The sequence below is a fragment of the Dendropsophus ebraccatus genome, chromosome 13, assembly GCF_027789765.1.
Source record: "Dendropsophus ebraccatus isolate aDenEbr1 chromosome 13, aDenEbr1.pat, whole genome shotgun sequence".
Classification (NCBI taxonomy): domain Eukaryota; kingdom Metazoa; phylum Chordata; class Amphibia; order Anura; family Hylidae; genus Dendropsophus; species Dendropsophus ebraccatus.
The window spans coordinates 11,133,037-11,149,462 of record NC_091466.1 but is presented as its reverse complement, the minus strand read 5'-3'; the positions used below and the strand labels follow the sequence as shown (position 1 = coordinate 11,149,462).

The 16,426-nt window shown below is 46.2% G+C and overlaps 1 long non-coding RNA gene across 1 annotated transcript in view; it reads right to left on the bottom strand.

The window, feature by feature from the left end:
* Window positions 1-12,937, bottom strand: part of LOC138770790 (uncharacterized) — a 50,909-nt gene extending 37,972 nt beyond the window's left edge. The window contains exon 1 of the long non-coding RNA XR_011359502.1: window positions 12,835-12,937. This is a non-coding gene — a long non-coding RNA (uncharacterized lncRNA). The remainder of the gene's footprint in view (window positions 1-12,834) is intronic.
* Between the last annotated feature and the right edge of the window lie 3,489 nt (window positions 12,938-16,426).

The window sequence follows — 16,426 nt, the reverse complement described above, 5'->3', positions numbered from 1 at the left end:
GCAGTGTGATTTTCCCTGACGGGTGGGGGTATAATACTTACCTCGGTCCTGTCGGATCAGCAGTCTTCTCATAGAGTGTACCCTTAGGCAGATTCTATGAGAAGAGAACCTAAAATACTGATCACTGCTATGCAATGGCAATAGCAAATATAAGTTATTGTTTTACACAAATATGATTGCAATAAAAACTATACATCATGGGGCAAAAATGATACAACAACCATTCCTGTAGGTGGAAAGATAAAAGCTTTATGGCTCTAAGAAGGGGCTCTAAGAAGGCAGGGAGGAAGATTGCTTCACTTTAACCTGGACATCCGAGCATCAATGGCCTTTGGTAGTGAAGGGGTTAATTATATTAATAATAATTATTATTATTATTATTATTAATAATAATAATTATATTTTCTATGGATAGGCGGCCCATAGCTGTTGTCAGACTGGAGAGAATACACCACTTCCTGTAGGACATACAGCAGCTGATAAGTACTGGAATAATTTAGTTTTTTTAAATAGAAATAAATTACAAATCTGTATAACTTTTGGACACCAGTTAATTTGAAATCCCTTTATGTTTTAGTAGTCAGGTTTCTCAAAAAGGCAATTGTCCAGTCAGGTTTCCATGTATGTTAGATGGTCAGTGGGTTAGACCCATGTCTGATGTGATGTAATCTCCCTGGAACATTCTGCCCGATTTTCTATTACACAGAAGCCTGGAAGAGTCAGGAGTGACGTCACCCATCAAGATGATAGGAGAGAATTCACACGGGAATTTATTGTTTTCCCCAGAGGTCCCCTTTAAGAAAACCCATATTACCTGCCCCTTTAAATCTATCATTTTTATATGGTGGAAATTCTGTAATTGACAGGAAAAATAACCTGGATGATGCAGAGGCGCAACAGCAGCCGCTTCCCGCTGACACGCTGAAAAAAGCGCTAAGTGACAGATGTCAGCGAGTTCTTCCAGCGCGGTGTGAAGGAAGGTGAGACAGATTTCACCGCATATTAATGGAAGTCGGAGTGACAGCTCCTATAACAGCATTCTCATAGACGACGGAGAGGAACAAATCGTACCCGAGACTGAGAAATGCAGGGGAAATCGGGATCTCGCCTTCCCTAGGCATATGCTGAAAGTGTGCCTTAAAGGGGTATTCCTATCTCACACCCTGTGCAGGGGGATAACATCCCGAGTCTGAGAATGGAGGGAAGATGTAGGAATGAATGGAGTACACTGCATCTGCACAGCCAGGGCCTCATTCATTTCCTATGGACCCTGCAAAGCTTTCTCCCAGAAACAGCACCACTCTTGTCCTCAGTTTGGGTGCGGTATTGCAGCTCAGTTCCTCAGAAGTGAATGAAGCTGAATTGTAATACCACACACACCCTGAGGACAGGGTTTTTCTAATTCTGGATACCCACTAAACAAATATTCACTCCACACCAGATCCCCTTGACAAATACAGGCCCTAATAAATACAAACCCACTTCGTTGACCAGACTTTTCAAATCAACTGGTGCTAGAGAGTTATACGGATTTGTAAATATTCTACTTAAAAATCTCCAGTCTTCCAGTACTTATCAGCTGCTGGATGTCCTGCAGGAAGTGGTGTATTTTTACCAGTCTGACACAGTGCTCTCTGCTGCCACCTCTGTCCATGTCAGGAACTGTCCAGAGCAGGAGAGGTTTTCTATGGAGATTTGCTGCTGCTCTGGACAGTTCCTGACATGGACAGAGGTGGCAGCAGAGAACACTGTGTCAGACTGGAAAGAATACACCACTTCCTGCAGGACATACAGCAGCTGATAAGTGCTGGAAGTCTGGAGATTTTTAAATAATTTACATCTGTAAAACTTTCTAACACCATATGATTTGAAAACTATTTTTTTTTCACGGGAGTACCCCTTTAACAAATGCAAGCCCTGGACCAGATCCCCTTGGAGCATTCTGCAGATTTTCTCTATGAATGTCACGCCTTGAAGTAGATAGGGTGAGATCATAAGCTGCGTTCACACAAGTTTCATTGTGGTACTACATCATATCATTTCTATGAAGACCCCTACAACAGTACCACAGTCAAACTCCAACATGTATGAGCGGACCCCTGCTGCGGACTCTATCAGCAGAATGAGTAGACTGCATAGTCATGTGTTACATCCCTGCTAGCCCTCTCCTGGCTCTCCTCCCTCCTTCAGGTGTCCTCCATTACAGCAGCCGGCAGTGTGAGCAGTGCAGGACACTAAGGTGAGTGTCTCCCTTTACATAGGGGCCTATATACATGCAGGGCAGTTTCAGAAAACCTAGAATCGGCCCTGTATACATGGCATCTCCCTGTCCTGGCAGCCGGGCGGTTTTAATGACAGTTGCGGTTTTGCCGGGACTGTCCTGGCTTTGACAGGGCAGTCTCGGCAAATTAAAGGGGTACTCCAGCGGGGGGGGGGGGGGATAGCTGGCCTTTTTCGCGGGGACGAGGTGGCTGAGGGAAAAGACGTCCACTTACCTCCCCGGTTCCAGCGGCGGGTCCCGCATCCTGGCGCTCCGGTTTCAAGTCCGCTCAGATCCCGCCTCCTTCACTGAGCGTACCTGAGACGTCACTTCTCGGGCCCGCGTCAGACACCAGGAAGCGGCTGGGCACCGGAGCGCCGCGACGCGGGACCCGCCGCTGGAACCGGGGAGGTGAGTGGACGTCTTTTTCCTCAGCCACCTCGTCTCCGATCCCAGCAAATAAGTGCCGCCCCCCGCTGGAGTACCCCTTTAATGTCTCGGGTATGTCCCGGCAAGCCCTGCCCCCTAGCGCCCCCAATGCAGGTAAATGCAGATGATGATGGTGTGCTGCAGGGAGCCAGGTAATGAGATGCCCACATGAGGGGGATTATGCTGCTGAGCACAGCCTACAATGAGGAGCCCCTCTATACACAGGGAGGGGTCTTTGTGTGTGTTTTGTGCTGCTTGGACTTGTAGTACCACATAGTAACTTTACTACCACCAGTATTACTCTAAGGGGGGCTTTAAAGAAGTTATCCAGCGCATTTCCTTCAATGAAACTGAGTTTCATTGAAGGAAACCCAACCAATCTGGAGACAACAGTAGGGGGAAAGTGGCCATGTTTTTGTAGCGCTGGATAACCCCTTTAATGTGGTCCTGCCTGGGGTGGACTGACACTTGCCTTGGTGCCTTAGTAATAAGGGTTGTGGCTCTTTACCACCATTTATATGGAATTGATTCTCTTTAAAGGGGTTATCCAGCGCTACAAAAACATGGCCACTTTCCCCCCTACTGTTGTCTCCAGTTCAGGTGCGGTTTGCAATTAAGCTCCATTTACTTCAGTGGAACTAATGGTGGTTTTACACGGAGCGATAATTCGCCCAATCGCACGATTAACGATTTTGAATGAACGGTGTTTTTTTTTTATAACGATCAGCGTTTAGAGGGAACGAGACATCGTACGGGAAAATCGATCGCTTAAGCCTATCTCACACATAGGTGAAATCGTTGAAAGAATGTTTACACGGAACGATCTGCGAATTTTTTGCGAACGATCAATGACGATTTGTTGAAAGGTCAAAATGGCCGATTTCTCGCTCGTCGCTTGATCGTTCGCTGCGTTTACACGTACGATTATCGTTCGAATTCGGTTGTTATCGTGCAAATTTGAACGATACATCGTTCCGTGTAAAACCACCATAAGTTTCAAAACCCCACCCAAACTGTAGACAACAGTAGGGGGAAAGTGGCCATGTTTTTGTAGCGCTGGATAACCCCTTTAACAATACAGCACCCCCTATGGTGAGCTAGTGGCATCTCGCCTCAGGCCTGGTGATGGCCCCAGAGGTGGTTTACCTGACTCCACTAAGGGTCAGGAATGGGGAAGCTTCAGCCAAAACTACAATTCCCATCGTACCAGAGCAGCTAAAGCCATATCTTTGGTTGTTCAGGCATGATGGGAATTGTAGTTTTCATACAGCTGGCCTGTCGGCGGTCATTGGGATTTGTATAAACAGGACCACCAGCTCTACCATACTTCCCAACTGTCCCGGATTCCGCGGGACAGTCCCGTTTTTGGGGTGCTGTCCCGCGGTCCCGGAACGACACCCAGTGTCCCGCATTATATGTGGCCCCACTGAAAAAAACAATAAATCAGTAACTCACCTGTCCGCCGGTCCCAGCAGCTCCTCTCCCGGCAGAGTGCACACTCCTGTCATCCTCCGGGGCTGGCAGCGGGGTATACAGACACTGACTGTGCCGGAAGTGACCTGCAGCCTCTGTCATGAATTACTTCCGGTACAGTCATTGTCTCTGTACCCCGCTGCCCGCCCCAGAGGATGACGGGAGTGCACGCTCTGCCGGGAGAGGAGCTGCTGGGACCGGCGGACAGGTGAGTTACTGTTTTTTGGGTGGGGGGGGGGTTTCGGTGGGGCCACACAAATGGCGGGATTGGCTACTATATGGGGGATTGGATAATATGTGGGGCACTATATGGGGGGCATTGGCTACTATGGGGGGCACTATATGGGGGGCATTGGCTACTATGTGGGGCATATTTGGGGGCATTGGCTACTATGTGTGGCACTATATGGAGGGATTGGCTACTATGTGGGGCATATTTGGGGGCATTGGCTACTATATGGGCACTATATGGGGGGATTGGCAACTATGTGGGGCACTATATGGGGGCATTGGCTACTATGTGGTGCACTATATGGAGGGATTGGCTACTATGTGGGGCACTATATGGGGATTGGCTACTATGTGGGACACTATATGCGGATTGGCTACTATGTAGTGCACTATATGGGGGAATTGGCTACTATGTGGGGCATATATGGGGCATTGGCTACTATGTAGGCACTATATGGGGGCATAGGCTACTATGTGGGGCACTATATGGGGGCATAGGCTACTATGTAGGGCACTATATGGGGGCATAGGCTACTATGTAGGGCACTATATGGGGACATTGGCTACTATGTGGGGCACTATATGGGGCATTGGATACTATGTGGGGCACTATGTGGGGGATTGGATACTATGTGTGGCACTATTGGGGGGATTGGATACTATGTGGGGCACTAAAATGGGGCATTGGATACTGTATAGGGCACTATTCAGTCAGCAGCATGTGGTGACTGTAGGGGAGTGGCTATGGAGGGTCGCTATGGGGGTGTGGCTATGGAGGGTCGCTATGGGGACGTGGCTATGGAGGGTTGCTATGGGGTGTGGCTATGGAGGGTCGCTATGGGGGTGTGGCTATGGAGGGTCGCTATGGGGGCATGGCTATGGAGGGGCGCACATGTCCCTCTTTGCTCTTTGCAAAAGTTGGGAGGTATGGCTCTACTATTTCTATAACCCAGGAGTTTTGTTAACTGGAGCTTACAGTGCTATGTGTGCAGCTCTCAGGTCAATGGGAGGATGAGGAAGGTGATAGTAGTATGATGGAAGGGCAGAAGGGTGTATGATGAAGGGGGCAGTAGTATGATGACGGAGGGGCAGGAAGATAATGGGGGTAGTAGTATGATGATGAAGGAGCAGGATGGTGTATGATGAAGGGGTAGTAGTATGATTATTGAGGGGAAGGAGGATGAAGAGGGTAGTAGTATGATGATGGAGGGGTAGTAGTATGATGATGGAGGGGCAGCTGCATCATATGGGCACAAACTACCAGTATATACAGTCAGTCAATAGAGTGATATCCCTGGACCACAGCCTGTATGCTGCACTAATGGTGCGTTTACACTGAGAGATTAATCTGACAGATTTTTTTTTTTTAGCCAAAGCCAGGAATGGACCTGAAAAGAGGAGGAATCTCAGTCTTTCCTTTATGACCTGTTCTCTGTTCTTTCTTCCTGACTTTGGCTTGAATAATCTGTGTACATGGATCGCTGGATGGTTTGTTTGGCCCCTTCCTGCTTTTGTGGTGTCCTACCACGGGTGTTACAGTTCTATACACCCTTCACAAAAGTCTGTACTTATTGTACTTGTGTGGTGATGAAAGTAGTACAAAAGTTTGCCACTATGGTTTTTTGTTTCTCTATGTGTCACCTGAATCTGTAGACCAGTAGGAGTCTTGTTTTCTTCTTTCCTATCACCTCTCACCTTATTTCTTTTGTTGCACTCTTTACCCACTCACAGTGCATGTTAGTCACGCCAGGGAAGTCACATGGGTGGAGGAAGGACACAAGCTAGATAACTCTCCACAGTGGTCCTATCAGGGCAGTCTTAGTCAGAACCCCGTATGGGAGAGATGCAAGGCAGTACACCTCCAACAACCTTTTTACAAGTGACTCTACACAGCACAATGCACTGTTAAACCCCTCTTAGGAGAGGACAAGCCAGAGACAACCTCAACCCACGCCGTGGGCTAGGAGAAGTAACAGAGCAGAACAGTATCCACGAAAGCTAAAGAGCTAGGAACTCATCTAGATAGAGTTCATAGGCCCACTGCAACTTTGCTCTATCTCACAGCGCGGTTGTCAGCAGGGAACCCTCAGCATTCTGCTCATCCTAGGTAACAAGGTCTGGGGCCTGTGTCAGACATTAGGAAGGGTCAGCCGAGTCTAGTGGGCATAAGGTGGTGTGAAGACTAACTCAAACTAACTAACTCCAGTCAGCATGACTATATCCTACACTGCACTCCTACTACAGATCAGGTTGCTGTATTGTCAAGTATTTGTTGGGAACTATTGTCAAGTGTGTTATCCAGTGCTTTATTCAGAGAAACTTTATACTGTTGATTCTGTATGACCTGCTGCACATTTGCGACAAGTAAATCAGTCTTCCTTACGCTAAAGAGACTCTGTGATTTCTCACAAAACATGGACACAGCACACACCGCAGCCTTGGGACACTTCCCCTTTCTGTGGGTGGCGGTTCCGATGGTCTGGGAGGGTCACTATACCACTCTGGCCATCTGTGATCACTCTAACCCAAGGGACCCAGTAGCAGCCCGGCAGGACACTGACCACAGGCTATGGCTGTATCCATGTTCTTTTGGCAGTCTTAGGGCGGCTACCAACCTCTGCAGCCACGGAGAATCAAACGTTCGGATACATTATCGAACCCGAACATTTTGACAGGTTTGCACAACACTATTTCCTATTAAACTGGGAGATGTGCGGCCAACAAACTGACAATGATTTTTCTGCTGGTCGGATCGGCCACAGGGGTGTAACTACCACTGAAGCAGCCATAGCAGTTGCTATGGGGCCTGCTGCATCAGGGGACCCCATTGCCGGCTCCTCCAATACACTGGGCCCCCTGAGCTGTCATCATTTGCAGAACCAGGTGGCCAAACGAGCACTCCTGACCAGCGCTTGCAGTTATGACTACACTTGACGCCTTAGTGGTCAGTCGGGAAGGAAGAGGCCCAATCAAAAGTTTGCTATGGGGCCCAGCTATTTCTAGTTATGCCCCTGGCTAGCGAGCAAGCATTTTCCCCATCGTTGTCTGATCTCTTGCCTTATTACAAATATCAGCCTGTATGCCCATCATTCTGCCCCTGCCCTATTGATTGATCAATGCCTTGTAGATGCCCTCTGAACATCAGGTTGGACATGCCGGTTTCCTTCAATAGCAATGGCGGCTGTTAGAGACGGCCTCTTCCACCTTCTTAACGTTGGCCATTTTGAGATTAGATTTTTTTTCCACACTTTTTTTTTAATGGTGCCCCTTCTGTTCCATGGCAGCACTGTGCCCCCCACCCCTCCTCCAGAACAAGGAGCGACAGCCTCGAGCTGAATCTCAATAGAGACAAGGTCGGGCTCATCTCTGACAAATCCAATTATTGTTTTCTGTCTCTTCCCCCGCCGCTGTGAATATCTTGGTCTCTGTAGATTATATAGGGTGGGGAATTGGGAATGCCAGTCAAAAGTGGCAACCTGACTTGCTGGCATATTCAGCCTGATAGACAAGATATGGAGGGGGTGGGGGGTTATGTATAGATTCTTCACACCAGCCTCTGCCAGCTACTCTCTCACGGCCTCTGAGTGGCATGCAGATCACGCTTGCAGTCAGGCTGGCAAATCCTTTAATGGTGTCCTCAGTGTGCCGTGCCAGTTTACCCCCTTGTGTGTGACACTTTTGGGCACTGGACTCTACCCTCTCTTTGTTCGCCCAGCTGCTGCTTGCGGCAGTCTCAGTAGTGGCAAGGCAGCTGGGCAGACAATGGAAGTGGCACAGTCCAGCATACACAGTCTGGTGGGAATATGAACACAAAGCTGATTCTGGGAAGCCGAGGTGCCATTTAAATAGGGCAAGGGTGGCTAGTAGCCCGCTGCTAAATACGCGTTGTTTGCAAAATAAGTGATTTGTTATAAGAATAGGCCGGTTCTCCTGTGGCATATCTGGTGTTTAACAGCCCGTGAGATGACAGAAACAAACAGGGCTGTATATACAGCAGATGCCACCCTATCCGATCACCTATAAATCTATCACCAGCTCCATCTTAGGGTTAGGGGGGAAGGAGGTTCTCGCATAAGATGGATGCCAACTTTTTTTTTTTTTCTAGAAAGAGAAAGCACATCTGATCTAGCTCAAAGATGAACGTGCATATAATGTCTGTCTTATTCTCTAGCGCTTTTCCCCTTGAAATGTCCTTGGTCGGGTGACAATGGTTTGTTATACAGTGATGGGAGAGTAGATGATGTATCACAACCCTGCCCTATCTGTCGGTCAAATGGAAACCATCAGCAAGTCATGGAACAACTGTACAAAGGTCAATTCCTTTATTTTCTTGAAGGGAATGTTCACTTTGCCATCAAAAATGAACCTTTTATTCAAGAATTGAATTGATTCTATAGTGTAGTGTCGGTTAAAGTGGATTCTCATGAAAATGAAGCTGGTATTGACTGTGTTTATGGCGGCCATTCAAGTGTTACATATTCAGTAAGGGAAATATCTTGGTTTCTGAACACCTTGGTGTTCAAACACTTCAGTAACCAAATGAAATCAGGGGGGATAACTCATCTGTACTATTGTTCAGCTTACAGTTATTGAGGTGTTCGAGAATACCTAGGTTACAGAGTGGGGATTCCCATCATAATGAGGGGAATACCCGCTCTAAATGGTTGTTCCCCGCAATGGAGGCAGAGAGAGAGACAGGAGCGGGCGGCTGTTTGAACTTGCCTCATTGCCCTTGCTTCTCCCCGCCACAAGGAACAGCTCCACAGCCTGCCCCAACTCCCTGGACCCTTTTCTGGGCCACTGGCCTCCCCACAGCTGATTCTGCAACCACCAGCTGACGCTTTCCCCGGGACGCTACTGTTGCTTCCCGCCACGGGGAACAGCTCCTCCAGACTGCCTGCCCAGCTCCCTGGACCCTTCTCTGGGCCACTGTCCGGCCTCCCCGCAGCTGATTATTCAACCACCGGCCAACGCTTTCCCAGGGACACCACCGCTGCTTCCCGCCACAGGGAACAGCTCCTCCAGCCTGCCTGCCGAGCTCCCTGGACTCTTCTCTTGGCCACCGGCCGGCCTCCAAGGAGCTGATTATGCAACCACCAGCCAACACTTTCCCCAGGATGCCGCTGCTTCTCCCCGTTGTGGGGAACAGCCCCTCCAGGCTGCCCTAGCTGCCAGCACCCATTACCAGGCCACTAGCACCCAAACTTCAGCGCTAGCCGCCTGGTGATGGGTTCCGACAGCAGTGGCCTGGAAAAAGCACCGTATGGAGGTGTGTGGAGGGTGTCGCTGGCCCAGAGAACGGTCCAGGGAGTTGGGGCAGGCTGGAGGATCTGTTCCCTGTAGCAGGAAGAAGCAAGGGCAGCGCGGCAGGTTCCAACAGCTTCCCGCTCCTGCCTCTCTCTCTGCCTCTGCTGCGGGGAACACACAGTAAAGGAGCAGGGATTTCCATCATAATCATGGGAATCCCGGCTTCTTTACCGTAACTAGTGGTGCAAGATGCATGGTGACTTACTGCTAGTCCTTAAACTCCATGGACCGGACTCATGGACGGTAACAACCAAATAAAGACATTTACATGTGTCACTGACCGGGTGAGCGGGCAATCCATCAGCCAAGTTGTGATGCAGGAGACTTGGAGTGGTAAGGCAGCACTGCGGAGGCACTGGGAGAGGACCAACAAAGAAATATAACCTGTAATAACATTTTTTTAAAATATATATCATCATCCAGGATACTTTCTTCCTTCAATCTGATCAACACTTGAGCTATTTATTGTATGGCGGTAGGATCAGTGAAGATCTGGGATCCCCACCAGTCTCTAGAACCAGAGATAGCTGCATCTCTGCTCCCAGCAATGAGGGAGTCCTCATATATAGTAGTTAGTTAGACAAATGGAAATGGTCCTGCATGGCCAGCTCTACATTGGTATAGTGCTATTATGTCCGTGTGTAGTCAATAGGGGAGGCTATACTTTATCCACAAGCCCTCTGCTATTTGGCCTAGTGTCTTGTTCAAAGTAGAAGTCTGGCAAAATAAAAAATAAAAAAAACCTGTGCAGGCAGGGGGTGGGGACACATAATAAACAAAGTATACTTACCTGTCCCTGCGCCCCGCAATGCTGTGTTACCATAGACCGGCGGCCACCTGCAACATTACGACCCTCATGAATTACTCGCTCGGCTAGTCAATGACTGTAATGGGACATCGCTGCGACTACTGACTGGCTAAGCCAGCCCTCAGCCGGGTCGGGTACTTTCACCCGATAATAATAATAAATTTATTTTTATATATATTATATAATAATAATTTCAGAGGAGTGAAATCCACTCACTACAAATCTGACTAAGTCTACATCAAGATGTCGCCAGCAAACCTATAAGCAGGCTTAACCCCTAGACGACCCTGGACGTACAGTTATGTCATGGATGTCTGTTACCAGATGACCCGTGACGTAACTGTAAGTCCTGGGCCTTTAAGAAGCTATGAAGAGCGCTCCGGAGCGGAGTGCGCTTCATAGCAGGTGGGGGCCGGTTGCAATCAGCAGCCGGCACCTCACTGTTAATGACAGGCTGCAGCGATCGTGCATGTAAGTGACAGGAGCAGCTTCTGTCACTTACTGATCGGGACCCCCGTAGCGTGACTGCGGGGGTCCCGATCGTTTTAACGGACCACCGGAGGCAGACTCAATGAGCAGAGCGCCTATGGCATAGCATTTTACAGTGTTTGCAATCTAAGTACTGCATGTAATAGTCCCTCAAAGGGTCTTAAAATGTGTGTGTAAAAAAAAAAAAAATACCCCAAAGCCCCTCCCCTAATAAAGATTAAAATCACCCCCTATTCCATTATATACATAAAACACATAATAATTAAATTAAAAAAACGTATTCTATACCATATCGTAATTGTCCGATCTATAAAAATATAACAATCGCCATTGTGAACGGCGTAAGCAAAGAGAGGGAAAAAAGTGCCAGGATTGACTTTTTACATTATATATAAAAAAAATGGTATAAAAAGTGATCAAAAGGTCCGATCTGCACAAATATGGTATTAATAAAAACTAGAGATTATGATGGAAAAAATGACTCCCCATACAGCCCCGTAGGTGAAAAACTAAAACGGTTATAAGCGTCACAATAGGACCATTTTATTAATAATTAATTGCCAAAAATAAAGGATTTCATATGATAAAATATATAACATTAGAGAATCTGTGTAACCTGCATATGGTTGTGTTCGGACTGACCTATAGAATAATAGTATCATGTCGCTGTTACCATATAGTGCATTACGTAGACACAGGAACCCCCCAAACATTACCATATTGCATTCTTATTTACGATTTCCCCAATTTATATCTTCATAAATAATATATTTGGGATTCCGTCATACATGTTATGGTAAAATGAAAGACGCCATTACACAGTACAACTATTCCTGTAACAAATAAGCCATTACATGGCCTGTAGATAGAAAGCTGAGAGTGCTGGAGCTCTTAGAAGGGGAGGAGGGAAAAACGAAAACACAAAAATGATAAATTGGCGCGGTCCACTGGGTCATTTTGGGCCTTCATACAAGATCTATGTTACGCTATATGTTTATGTTCACACACCACCAAAATGACGGACGTTCCTATTGGATGGCTATGATTTAACAGCAAATAACGGCTGATATATTCGTGTAGTAATGGTCGTTATTTGGCATTAAATTACGACCGTCCAATAAAACCAGCTGTCATTTTGATGGTGTGTGAACATAGCCTATAACCATTTTGTGGCAAAGAATTTTCTAGAAAAGGTCACGAACCTTTTCTAGAGGGTCTCTGGATAAACTTAAAGGGGTAGTTAACAAAAAAAATCTTTCAAATCATCTGGTGCCAGAGATTTATAATTAAAAAATCTCCAGTCTTCCAGTACTTATCAGCTGCTGTATGTCCTGCAGGAAGTTGTGCATTCTCTCCAGTCTGACACAGTGCTCTCTGCTGCCACCTCTGTCCATGTCAGGAACTGTCCGGAGCAGTAGCAAATCCCCATAGAAAACCTCTCCTGCTCTCCAGAATACACCACTTCCTGCAGGACATACAGCAGCTGATAAGTACTGGGAGACTGGAGATTTTTTTTTAATAAAAGTAAATAACAAATCTCTGATACCAGTTGATTTGAAAGATTTTTTCTGTGAACTACCCCTTTAAGTTTTTCACCAGTTTCCATGAGTATTCCCTGGGGTGTAACACCATAAAGCCTCCCTACCTTTTTGTACCTCCAGTGTGACATTTCATATAGTTGCCATTGTCTCTAAATCCCAGATAACAGAATTTTACCGACCCCCCACACATTTCGAGGTCTAGACTTTACCACAGACTGTATGGCTCGTCTTGCGTTAATCTTCACGCCCGGTGATCTCCGATTAGCTCGGACGATTGTACCTTTTTATGAACTCACCCCGGGACTCTATAATAAACCAAATCATGACAGAACTTGACCAGGCTTAATGGACACAACCCGCCATGGCCACCAGGGAGTCCTTTCGTTCTCAACAAAGGAAGCACTTGACCCCTGCTCCGTGTACTGTCGACCTCTATCTCCTGAGTCATGTCTCTTACAAGAAACTCAAAGGAATATCCAGTGACCTTCCATGACTGGGTGGGAAAAAGCCGCAACCTCTTGTTGTTGTCACGACGACAGGGCCACAAGGGAAGCCAGAAGTCTTTAAGGGTCTTTTGAGGTAGAGTAAGGGGGGCACCAAGAATGATCGGACTATTAGTGAGTCATTATCTCTCCTTATGGATGGAGTATGAGGGGCAGAGAGCGGTGGATTAGCTGCCAGGACCCTCAGATTGGATTAAGGCCTAGGACTGGATGGAAGCCCTCCGGGTGTATTGTTATCCTCTGTCCTGGAGGTGGATGAGGGGGGCCGAGAAATATTAGGGTGGATCTTGTAATGAATTTATCAGACTAGGCCTCGTGTGGTGATGTCCCTATGGCAACACTTCTTGGAAGCATTAAGACAATGCTGGGTTCTGATTGGGTATAATGAACCAGTGTTCCTATGATAACACTGATGATACAGGTCACTATTGAAAACACGCATAATAGGATTAGGTATGTAGCTCGGCACACATAAGTTTAGATACCCCAACTGAACAGAGGATAGCACACACTCTAAGATTAGATACGCCACCAAGAAATGTAAACTGTGTTGAACAAGTGTGAATATTTACTTAAATTGACATGCAGGGGTACTCCGAAGAGTAACGGAGAGACCCTGCTTTGTATCAACTGAGCTCCGCTGTAGCGTTGGATCAGAGCGGGGGGATCAGGACACAGGCAGGTTCTTTCAAATCAACTGGTGCCAGAAAGTTATACAGATTTGTAATTTTCTTCTATTAAAAAAAAAAATCTCCAGTCTTCCAGTACTTATCAGCTGCTGTACGTCCTGCAGGAAGTGGTGTATTCTCTCCAGTCTGACACAGTGCTCTCTGCTGCCACCTCTGTCCATGTCAGGAACTGTCCAGAGCAGGAGAGGTTTTCTATGAAAATTCAGATAGGGAGCAGAGTGGCAAAGATGATAGTATGGGCTATGTTAATGATAGATTCCCTTTAAACCTCTCTGCTGCCACCTCTGTCCATGTCAGGAACTGTCCAGAGCAGCAGCAAATCCCCATAGAAAACCTCTCCTGCTCTGGACAGTTCCTAGCATGGACAGAGGTGGCAGCAGAGAGCACTGTGTCAGACTGGAAAGAATACACCACTTCCTGCAGGACATACAGTAGCTGATAAGTACTGGAAGAAAAAAAAAAAAGAAATAAATTACAAATCTGTATAACTTTCGGACAGCAGTTAATCTATACAGGCCACTATTATTTAAACTCCTCCCTGTTTCTAGTAAGTTTTATAAACTTCTCCAACGTTCTAGAGCTTCTTACCCATAACCACCAGTAGATGGCAGCAGAGAGAACCTGAAACCTGTGAATGAAATTAACTCTTTACAATACCATATAAGCAATCGGGTCGTCGTGTATTCAAACAAAGCACAACTTTATTGAGAACAGACAGTGACATCCTTTTTAGATTCAGAATAAGAGAGTCTCATAATCGAGCACAGAACTGCAATCTTCTAAGACCAGAATACTAAGCATTGAGTTACACATGTCGTATTCTTAGAGGTTACTTCCTCTTAAGGGTACGTCTTGTGCATTTTTTGCGCAGCCCTTTAAGGGTTATTAGTCTCAGGATATCGGATATATTTGGGACCCCGTGTCCCTTCTTCATGCAGGAACGTGTCCCCCCCCCCCCCTCCCCTTCCCCTGCTGTGTCACACACAATAGAGGCAAATTGTATTTGCGATAAATAAAAATTCCCGGTAAGTGACTCAAGTGGGCGCCATTCTCTGCGAGCTGGTAATAAAGCGTCTCTTTAGTACCGGGGGCTTCCTTAATATTTATCGAGTTAATAGCGGAGTATTACTGCCTATTACGGCCCCTGTTTTTGGAAATGTCAGACCAGCCATCTGCAACCTTAATGCGAACCATTATCCGTATTCCCAGCTTTTTTTTTTTTTTCTTCCCAGCGTACAGATGCCACCCCATAAATACAGCATTGTTAACATAATTCCCAGGCTTTGCATGAATTACAACGCCGCTGAATGATGGGATGCGAGAAAAGAAGAAGGTGCTTCCCTAAGTCTCCGCTATTAATTATATTAGAGAGAGAGAGAGAAAAAAAAAAAAGTTTATCTATACCGCCATCTAGTGGTCGGCGGCGGTAGTGCGCTTGGGGCTGAGCATCACTGCAGTCGCCCATGGGAACAGCGGACTTTTTTTTTTTACTTCCAAGTGGCAGCAGGATACATTGCATCAGAGCCTAATCACGCAGATGCCATCATTACACGCATGTAAAAATAATAATAAAAAATAATATGATGCCCCCCCCCCCCCCTCTTGCACTGAAGATGTGAAGAGAATTTTTTTTTTTTTTGTAATGGCGTTTCATTGGCTTGTGAATCAGACGGCCTTAAACAAAGGCGTTCTGTGGAGAGGGGCTTACGACTGCATTGTTTTTCTTCTCATCCGTATGCAAAACAGGAGGCCGCACATTGGTGCGCGCCATGGTAACCACGGGGTAAGCTCGCCGGTGCAGGCTACGGGCTGGGAATCGTCGTCTCCACCGCCGGCTCGCTGATATAATGCAACTTTTTCCCCAAAGCCAGACAGTAACGTGCATTGTGGGGAGAGCGAGGCGGCTCCTTCTGTTATTTCAAAGGGAGGATCCTTTAATTCTTAGAAAGACGTGTGGTCATCGTGTGTGAGGGGGACGGAGACTTGGGAGGAATGTGAATGAACATCCTCAGCCTCACCCGCCATAACGGCTGCAAAATGGACATCACAACCATCATCTCATAGCTATACAGAGAGTCCTCCTATGTACACACAGGGATGGGAAGAGAGTCCTACTATTGTCTGTAAGGGGCAGTATTATAGTAGTTATATTCCTGTATATAGTGGCAGTATTATAGTAGTTATATTATTGTATATAGGAGCAGTATTATAGTAGTTATATTCCTGTATATAGTGGCAGTATTATAGTAGTTATATTCTTGTATATAGGGGCAGTATTATAGTAGTTATATCCCTGTATATAGGGGCAGTATTATAGTAGTTATATTCCTGTATATAGGGGCAGTATTATAGTAGTTATATTCTTGTATATAGGAGCAGTATTATAGTAGTTATATTCCTGTATATAGGAGCAGTATTATAGTAGTTATATTCCTGTATATAGGAGCAGTATTATAGTAGTTATATTCTTGTATATATAGGAGCAGTATTATAGTAGTTATATTCCTGTATATAGGAGCAGTATTATAGGAGTTATATTCTTGTATATAGGAGCAGTATTATAGTAGTTATATTCTTGTATATAGGAGCAGTATTATAGTAGTTATATTCTTGTATATATAGGAGCAGTATTATAGTAGTTATATTCTTGTAAATAGGCGGCAGTATTATAGTAGTTATATTCTTGTATATAGGAG